Here is a 9,687-nt window from a genome sequence, read left to right as displayed (position 1 = left end):
TTCTTGATCCTATGTCCTCCCCAGATATCCACATATGTATGGGCATCTCCACCCACTTCTGGTCTTTTCTCGATGAGACCTTCATTGATTGCCCCTTTTAAAACTGTGTCCTCTCTAGCACTTCCTATATTCCTTCCTTGCTTCATTTTTCTCTTGAGTACTTACTCAGTTTGAAAACTGGCCCCCTTGTGTGGAAAGCAGAGAGACAGAAGAAGGAGACAAACCACCCAGATTGGTACGTGGCAGATTTAATAAGAAAGGTAACTTATATACAAGGTTTGTCTTGGGTGCCACAATACAGGCAGATCTCAGGACCTACTCTCCAGAATCTCAAAATTTTACATAGAAATCAATGAAATCCAGGCAGGTATTCAGTCCAGATGGTCTCAACAACACCTTATTCTCTCAAGGCTTTATGTGTCCTTGGAAATGGTCCCCACAGTGGTCAGACACACATCTGAGGACATGGGAAGGGATGAGGAGCCTCTGACTGCCCAGGTCCCGCTCTCAGGTTGACTGGTGGTCCCATCTTCTTCATCATCTCCTCCAAGTTTCACTATTTATCTTATTACATATTTAACTCATGTTTTATTGACTGTCTACCCCAACTAGAATGCGCGATCCATGAGAAAAGGAATGTACATTCACCTCATTCACAGCCAGGCACCCAGCATATATGACAGTGCCTGACGCATACAAAGCACTCAAAAAATACTTGCTAATTCAAAGAAATAATAGATTGTGAACTCTGCTAGTTTTTTTTTTCCTGCTAGGTTTTGGTAATATAAATATGCATCTTCTCTGCAGTCTTATGGCCACTGTGACTAAGCGAAAATGCCAAAGTTTTCTCTTGATTTGCAAAATATTGTGGTTGTTTGCTGTTACCATCACAGAACTTATTCTACTATTTACCTAAGCTGAACCTAGTTTGGGAGGCAAGCATTCTTAGCAAGGATATATAGGAGTTGAATGTTTTATTGCATCCTGCAGCACCTGCTTCACTTTGTCCCATCTTCTCACAATAAACTGCTCCCCTTCCATCCACATATGTCTGCTCTTCTCTCTCCTGTTTGTTTCTTCTCTTTTACTTCATATCAAAAATATTTATGAGAGTGAGAGAGAATGAAAGAATTGAAGTAGAAAAAAAAGTTAAAGCTCCTTATATCCTGTGTTAAAGATTCATTCAATCAATCAATAAGATTTACTTATAAACAAGGAAATAAAGACTAAAGTAATAGGAGTGGGAAAAGATCAGAAAAGTGAGCCAGAAGGCCACTCCCATTTACTAATCCCTATTCACCCACATAAATGTGCTGGCTTGGATGATAATGCTGGGACATGGGGCCTGAAAAGGATAGAAGATCACCATGGAAAGCTTGATTCTCACACTGACCAAGTAAAAACTGTTATTTTCATTCATGACCATCAATTCCATAACTACAAATATAAATAAAAAAATAGACTATAAATCAACTTTAATTTGTCCTTACTTCTGTAGCAAACATCACAGCATGTCCTCTACTAAAAATGAATTTATAGAAACATCCTTGTCCACAAATTTCAGGACAATGAACCATCAACTGACCTCAGACACTGGAGATTCCTTTCCATTCAAAAATCCCACCAATTAATTCTACTATTTTTCATTCCTGTGAAGCAACAGTCTCCTGGACTTCTCTAGTTACATTCTCTTTTTCTTTCTCTGGATGATTCTGACTTTTGTCCAGTCATGTCAGAACCTGTAACTATCAGGTATAGTCATCAGGAAACAGGTGAAAACCAAAATTAGACAATTTGAGGTAAGTTTAATAAAGGCCATTTTCAAAGACATGGGCAAGGTTTAGGGGGAAAAATGCAGTGATGCGTATCCAAGGGTTATTGAGATCAGAGTGATACTCTTAGGCCTGAAAAAGACAGGGGACAGAAATGATTATAGAACTCAGAGAGAGTACTCTATAGAGAGTGCCACCTAAGAGGAATTGTAGTCTTCGGCAGAGGGAAGAGTCTACCCACAGGGAACCTGCAGGGATTTCCTTTCAATCCCCAAGCATCTCTTGTTGGTGCCTCCTACTGACAAAATCCAACTAGAAGTCATAGGATAAGGAAGACTGGTGATGGAGTCTATACAGGTCACTCTCCCAGGACACAGAACAGGAAAGAGAACCATGGAGTTACATCTGGAGCATTAAATATCAGCATTGGTTAATTGTAATCTCTGTGTCAGTTAAATATTTTTCAGACTGTTCCCAGATCTGTAAAAATGCTGGGGGTCACAGAGAAAGAACTAATATGTTAAAGAGACAGCATACAATCTTCATATTGCAAAAGACATTTAATATGTCGGATAAGATTTTCATCCCAGGTAAATTCCTATAAGGATGTCTATAATTTTTTCAGGTTAAAAGTTAATCATGACTATGTTCATAAATTTGTCAGACAGCATGACTAACAGGGCATAAGAATCTTTATTAAATAAACCTCATTCTTTGCACCTAAAACATGAACTCAGTGGGTTTCTGAACTGGAATGACAACTCCCTCTGTTCCTTTGCTCCTTCCAACCTTGCTCTGTCCCTGTTCCTATTCCAGGTCACTGTTCAGCGTACTAATGCCAAGCCTGCTTTTACCCAAAGTGCCTGTTTCGTATGCTGTCATATATATACTGCTGGTTGGATCTCAGCCAGTGGAATTAAATGAAATGGTTTTCTGTCAGACTGAATACTAATTATGTCTTCATGCCAAAGCTAGGTCTGCATAATGACATCATTTGCAAGTAGGCTGGAGGTTGAAGCTCAGATAAAGTTTGCTCTGATATTTACATATACAAGCAAAGCAGTTCTAGGCTGTTTAGCTTACCTGCTTTGTGTTGGTTTCTTTGATAGATTTGTCTTTGAAAATCCAAGGTCTTCTCTGGGCAACACTGTAGATTAAGTAAATGCTTCATTGTTTAGGTCACTGTCCTCCCATTTCAAGACTTCAAACCCACAACTCAGTTCCCAAGGGAAGCCTCCAGGACACTAAATTTTTGGATTGCCATGGGCCTTATATCCCTTTCTGGTCACTCATATTTGCCTAACATGATAAAATATCTGATTTTCTGAGGCAGTATGATTTATATCTGTTGGTAATTCTCAAATTTTCCCGTTTTGTGCACTATCTTAACCTTGACCTCATCAGCCTATCAGAAATAATACCCTTTCACCCTTCAAAAGAGGTGTACATATCCTACAGCATTCACTGCGTTCAATTAGCTAAATTACTAATAATTCCATACTCTGAGAACAATAAGAAGAACCCTTCCAAAGCCCTCATTTTTCTCTCAGTTGACATTTTAACACTTTTTCTATAGAAGTAACCATATTCATGGGAGTAAAAAGACAAGAAACAGACTAATGTTAAGGGAGGCCCACGGGGAACAAATGGTTAGGTCAGGGGAAGACATACACTATCTACTCAATTCAACACACCCATAACACAGTCTTTGAGTTTAAAGTATCTTGGTAGATATAGAAAGCATAGACTAACAATGTGAGTCCTGTGCTCCAACATCTCACAATTATATGGAATTGTAGAAAGAGAATCAGGCAGGTCATCAAAAGTTGTCACTTTTAGGTCAATCTGTATTGAACTAAAGAGGTATGCAGCCTTGGAAAGCCATTAATTCTTCTGGCCACTGAATGATGAGAATTTATACAGGCTTTAAAATTAAATTCTTCTCTCAGGCTATAATATATTCATATTGAAATAATTATTTTAAAGTCTAAAATATTTACTGCTATACAAACATAATTGCTTTCTATTGCTGTCAGAGAGTAGCCATTATGTGAACATTATGACATATTTCACTGATTTTTAGAGTGCCAGTAACAAGTTAAAAACTCAAGACACTGGTGATATTTTAACCTAAATATTTGGCCTACAATCAGAAAATTCTTTTTTTCCAAAGAAGTAATCTGTACTGTTTACCCTCCCACAAATGTCCCTTATATAGTTTATACCTATATTTAACTGAGACACTTATGTTCCTTTTTACTTTATTATGTAGAAGCACTGTAAACAAGCAAATGTCAATAAGGTTCAAGGCAGTGAAATATAAAGTCTGAAAACACTGAGGTCAAATCTCCAGACCAGTGTCCAGGGCAACTCAATGGCAACCCACCACTGACTCTTCAGTCAAAAATTTCTTTCTTTTATTTGCTTTTACCACTATAGCTATAAGGCATGACTCCAGGTGACTTTCTTGGAGTTGAAAAGCCTCGAATCTTTTATAATTCATGTTCTGATCCACTTGGGGGAAAAGATTATCTTCATCTGCCCAAGACTTTTGCAGCTGTGTTGGATAATAATCCATCATGAGAGTGATCATTAGAAGATTTTTTTATTATATCTCAGTATGCAATGTATACTTGATTTGGCATAACTAAATTTTTCTTATATATCAGAGTTTAACCCCTTAATTCATTAGATTTTTTGAAAGAGGGGCCAAGATGCTGACCAGAGTTAAAAAGATAGTATATACAATTTATGTGAAGATAGTATATGCAATTATGTTTTGTTTTGGTGTCCATTCCATAAAAGGAATTTTTTAAAAACTACCTTCAAGAGAGCAATGGTCAGCTAATAGTAAGTAAGGTCATATAGCAATGGATCATTACCAAAGACAACCTGAAAATATAACCACAATCTTCAAATACTTCACAATCCAACAAACAGAAATAAAAATGTCAATGTAAGAAAAATATGATGGCATGAACTTTTGGGGAGAAAAATGTTTCCCTGCCATCTTGCTCCAAAAAGAATTTAAGGTGGTATTCAAGGATAAATAAAATACTGGAAATTTGTATAAATTAATTGCAGATAAGAATACATAGAAGCTAGTAGGCTCCTACTGGTTTTATGATTACATGTCAGGACTCTATGTAGAAGGTTAACTTAAATAATTCAGAAGAGCCACTGAATTTCAGAGTTAAAATTGAGTTAACATCTAGTGGCGCCTGCATGGCTCAGTAGATTAAGCATCCAGCTACTGATTTTGTCTCATAGGTTACAGAATTGAGCCCCATGTTGGGCTCTGTGCTCAGTGGGGAGTCTATTTGAGATTCTCTCTCCTCCTCTTCCCCTACCCCTTCCTGCCCCCCGCGCTCTCTCTGTCCTTCCAAAATAAATAAATCTTTTTTAAAAAACACACACACAGAGTTAACCTCTTACCCAAATGAAGAAAATATTTCTTCAAATAACTCTGACCCAAGATAATCAATACTGGATTTTATTGTTTGCTGTTATCCTGTCCAGTCAGTACCTCCTGGGGTAGTCTGTTCTCCTGAGGGATAACTAGTTGTGATAAAGTTCCTTAAACTGAAACAAAATCTACCACTTACTGATTTCTCTTCACTATTGCAAGCTTTATAGCCTCTAGAATGGCCCAAGTAAAACCTATTCTTTTTGAACATCAGCCCTTTCAGCAACTGGAGATAGCTAGTATGCCCCAGTTAATATTTTCTTGCACAGTAGTTAAGAGCGTAGGCTTTGAACCCAAAGAATTGGGTCTCAATCCTATATTCACAGCAAAATGGCTTTTTCATCCAGACAAGTTATTTAAATGCTCTGAATTTCCTCTATTTTAGATGGGGGAAATAATATCTGCCTAAACAGTTTATTGTAAACATTTTAAAAAATGATATAAAAAAGGACGATAAATTAACACCGTACTTGGTGCCTATTATATGCTCAATAAAGTTCCTCTCATAGTCTCTTTATTCCCAGATAGCTGACATTTTCCTTAAATGGCCTGTACTACAAATTCCTTATTACCATATCACAAATCATCATTATTTAGAATAATTCTAAATTCTGGAGGACATGAAACCTTTATACAGGTGAGATGTAGACACCTATAGCAGTTGTTTTCAAGCCGGAGTGATTAAACACATCTTTTTATAAATACTATTTTGTCATGCTCTCCTTACAATCCTTGAAATTCATTAGTAGAAAATTAATCTACCTGAAAAAATGATTCCAGATCATTAATATTTGAATATATCTGGATTCAGCCCCCTGAAGCCCTGCACCCGGGACCCGCCCAGCACAGCTGCTGTAGCCACTGCATGACCAAACTGCCCATGATCGAGTGTGGCTAAGCCCCAAGCAGCAGCGAGGTTTGAACTCAGAGTTGGCGTGGAGCCTGTACAACCCTGAGGATGGCTGTGGCCATGCCAGAGGCAATGAGATATATGTGCAGATCTGAACCTGCAGGCACTGTCACCTTTAGCCCAAAGTACATCATCTCTGACCCCCCAGCACAGGAAAAAGCAGCATGGTCAGGAGGGACAAAGCTCTGGCTGCAGCAAAGGTGCAGTGAACCTGCAGGCTGACCTCACTCTTGGCATTCTAACCAAATTTGGGGGAGAATCGTCCCAATGCCAGCATAATGTTAAACATCTCAGGACACAACCAGCACTTCTTGGCCCCAACACTACCATTTTAGCTCCTCTACAACCATGAGCATGCTAATGTGAGGTAGGGCCCTGACAGTGCAGCTTCCAGGAGGGCATGGAGAACCTGGAGCCCAGTGTGGGGATACCCACTCTGCCATCTTCTTTCCCCTGCCAAGTCCACCAGCAGCGCTGACCAGCTCAGGTACCTCTGCCTTAAAGCTCATTTTCCCAGTTCTAGCATCTTTGAGCATCCACCCCCTGGCTTCTCTGGCCGAAGTGTTTAGGCTTCATGGACATCACCTCTGTTTGAGGTAACCCCCTAGAAGGGATGCAATAGCCAGACACTTGCTATGTCAAGACACTCTATGAACCCCCAGGGGGAGCCTCAGAAGAGTGTGAGGTGAACTTTTCAGCCCTGCTTCTCCAAGGTAGGGAAGCCTGAGCTTCAGCAGATGGCCAGGGTCATGATAAAAGGCATAATGTTCCTCTGGGAAAGGGAGCACCACTCATGTCTTAGAGCCAGCAGCATTCCAGTTCCTTGGACATGGCCACTGACAACTTGCCTCCTAAAGGGGAGGCATTCCTGTCGTCCCCAGCTCACAATGTCAGCTTGAAGCCTTTCAGCACTGAGCCACCTCGGCCTTCATCTAACTTTGATCAGAAGTGGTTCTTCCAGCCTCAGGCAAACTGCAGGCTCTCTGAAAACTCCCTTCATAGAGGAACAGTCATATATTCTGCTAGAGAGGAGTCTGGAGAATAGCCCTCAGTGAAGCTCAAGCACAATTATAACCAGAAAGCCCAATTGACCAACTCTAATGCTGACTGGCCTCTACCTGGGACCCTCCCTGGAGCCACACGTTTCCCAGGTGCCCCAGCCTTCCATAGGTAGTAAGAGCACACTCTACCTTGCACTGGCCAAAGAAAGTGGATATACAGCTCCTCAGGGAGCTTGCAACAAGAGAGCTAATCTTGATGAGAATGGAAACCAAAATGGATCTAGATGTGGGTTTGCCTTCATTGAGTCCCTAGAACATAACTAAATGTCCCCAGTACTGAAGAAGCCTGGAACTTCAGTTAAATGTATCTCTTACAGAGTCCATTTCTCTTCAGTACGTGAAAACGAAGAGAATGCCTCTCTAAAGAGACATCCCACACCTCTCCAAGGCAACAGCTCACATCGTAGTGAGGGAAACAGCACCCACAGCAACCAGTCATATTCTAATTACCACAGCCTCTAACCCCGTAGGCGAGTGGGTGAAGACAAGAGACCTTCCAGGTACCCAAAGACTTGGGAGGATGATTTCCACAAAGACCACAAATGCCTCCCACAGAATCTAGAGAAAGAAAGCCTAGTCCAGAACTTGTGAAGCAACTTTGACAGGACTGAGTCAGCCTTTTCTTCTTTCCAGAACATTCCTAGAAGTCTAAGAAGGCAAAGTAGCCCAGAGCTAGAAGGAGGAGCCCAGGAGGGCTACCTGGATGCCTTCCCACCTGTTCAGTCAACACCCACACAGAGGACGCTGGAAGGAAAGCCGTTCCAGATCACAGGAGCCATGTGGACAGGCCCATCCAATGTTAGAGGGGAGGGCCAGTGCCTCACTTTCTTTCTACCACTCAGACCCAAGGTATGAGGGCCCACCCTACCCACCGCACCAGTACACAACCAGTCTGGGTGGGGGCAGGATGTGCAAGGCTTTCAGTGCAGGGAACCCCACTGCTTGGGGCTGGAGGTTTCCAAGACGGAGCAGCTGGCCCAAAGGACCCAGAGGCCTGCAAGTGCAGGCAGCTCTACTTACAGCCACAACTACAGGCCCAACAGGCAGGTTCCAACATCCAATACTTCGGGAAATGACTTCTAGGAGACAATATCTGATTCTCTGAAACCACTGAAGCCCTACGCAACTGGGAGAAACACCTCCAGAACAGGGGGCTAAAGCTGGAAGAAGCGTCTTGGCAGCCAAGTGGTCAACAGCTGGGAAGGGGTACTGACCCTAGCCTGGTCCCCCACCCCCACTCCGAGGCCAAACGCTCACCTGCTCTGCAGCCAGAGCACCTTCAGCTCTTCAGGGAGGACAAGGAGGCCTTCTTGTGGGACCACAGGCCCTTGTGCCTCAGTCACCTGCGCTAACACCCCCTGAGCCCTGCCAACAGGAACAGTATTAAGGGCATGCAGTCCTGTGACCTCAGGAACACCTTCCTTGGAAGCTCAACCCACAGCAGGAACGCCCATGGGCTTCTGCCTCCCAGCACGCCCTGTATGAGCAGCAGCACTTGATGCCAGGGAGGGCACCCCCATCCTCCCATACACCACCCCCCTGCTGCCTGCAGAGTCTGTGCTGTTGGGCCTTGGTCTACCTGCCTCCCCTACCCTTACCCCTACCCCTACCCCTACCCCTACTCCTACCCCCTACTATCCTACTCTGAAGAGCCACAGGAGATGTTGGAAGTGGAGACCCCTGGGCTCAAGGAAGGGACTGCATTTCCAGGGAGCATAGTGCCCACCTGGGTGGAAGGGAGGGATGCCTGGGTGGCTCAGTGGTTCCCCAACTCCCCAGATCGAGTCCCACATCGGGCTCCTGCATGGAGCCTCCTTCTCCTCCCTCTGCCTATGTCTCTACCTCTCTGTCTCTTTGTCTCTCATGAATAAATAAATAAAATCTTAAAAAGAAAAAAAAGGAAGGGAATGTGTGAGATTGGACATTCTGCCCAGCTACCTTTCAGAGGACCAATTTCCGGATTACCAGCATTTTGTGAAAATACAGTGAGCACTCCTCACTGAGCAGCAAAAGCTGGGCAACAAGATCCTAGTGGGCCAGGAGAAGGTCATATCTGCTGGAAGTCCTTGCCTTCTAATTCACTCCAAAGACAGGGCCCTGATTCTGCCCCCAGAGCTTGCAAGTGAAATGATTCCCGGTGGGGATGTATTTTCAATGGTACTTTGCTGACACCGACTTCCTCTGCACTTTAATACTCTTCAGAAATGCCCACCCAAAAGACTGCCCTTTATTTCAACATGATTTCATCTAAAAATATTTCAATAGAAACCACATTTAAACTATACAGGTTATTGCAACAGAGGTGCCCTGACTGGCTCAATAGCTTGAGCAGGAGACTCTTGATTTCAGCTCAGGTCATAATCTCAGGGTAGTGGATATAACTCTGTGCTCAGTGAGGGATTCTGCTTGAGATTCTCTCCCTCTCCTCCATCTGCCCTTCCACTCACACTCTCCCTAAAATAAATAAATCTTTAATAT

The 9,687-nt window shown here is 42.6% G+C and overlaps 1 pseudogene; it reads left to right on the top strand.

Moving 5' to 3' along the window:
- Positions 1-6,196: 6,196 nt before the first annotated feature.
- On the top strand, positions 6,197-8,561 carry LOC144284184 (protein Shroom3 pseudogene; annotated as a pseudogene).
- Positions 8,562-9,687: the final 1,126 nt, after the last annotated feature.

This window comes from Canis aureus, chromosome 15 (genome assembly GCF_053574225.1).
Source record: "Canis aureus isolate CA01 chromosome 15, VMU_Caureus_v.1.0, whole genome shotgun sequence".
Lineage (NCBI taxonomy): Eukaryota > Metazoa > Chordata > Mammalia > Carnivora > Canidae > Canis > Canis aureus.
Note: the sequence above shows the minus strand (reverse complement) of the source record. Positions and strands in the feature narration are given on the sequence as shown.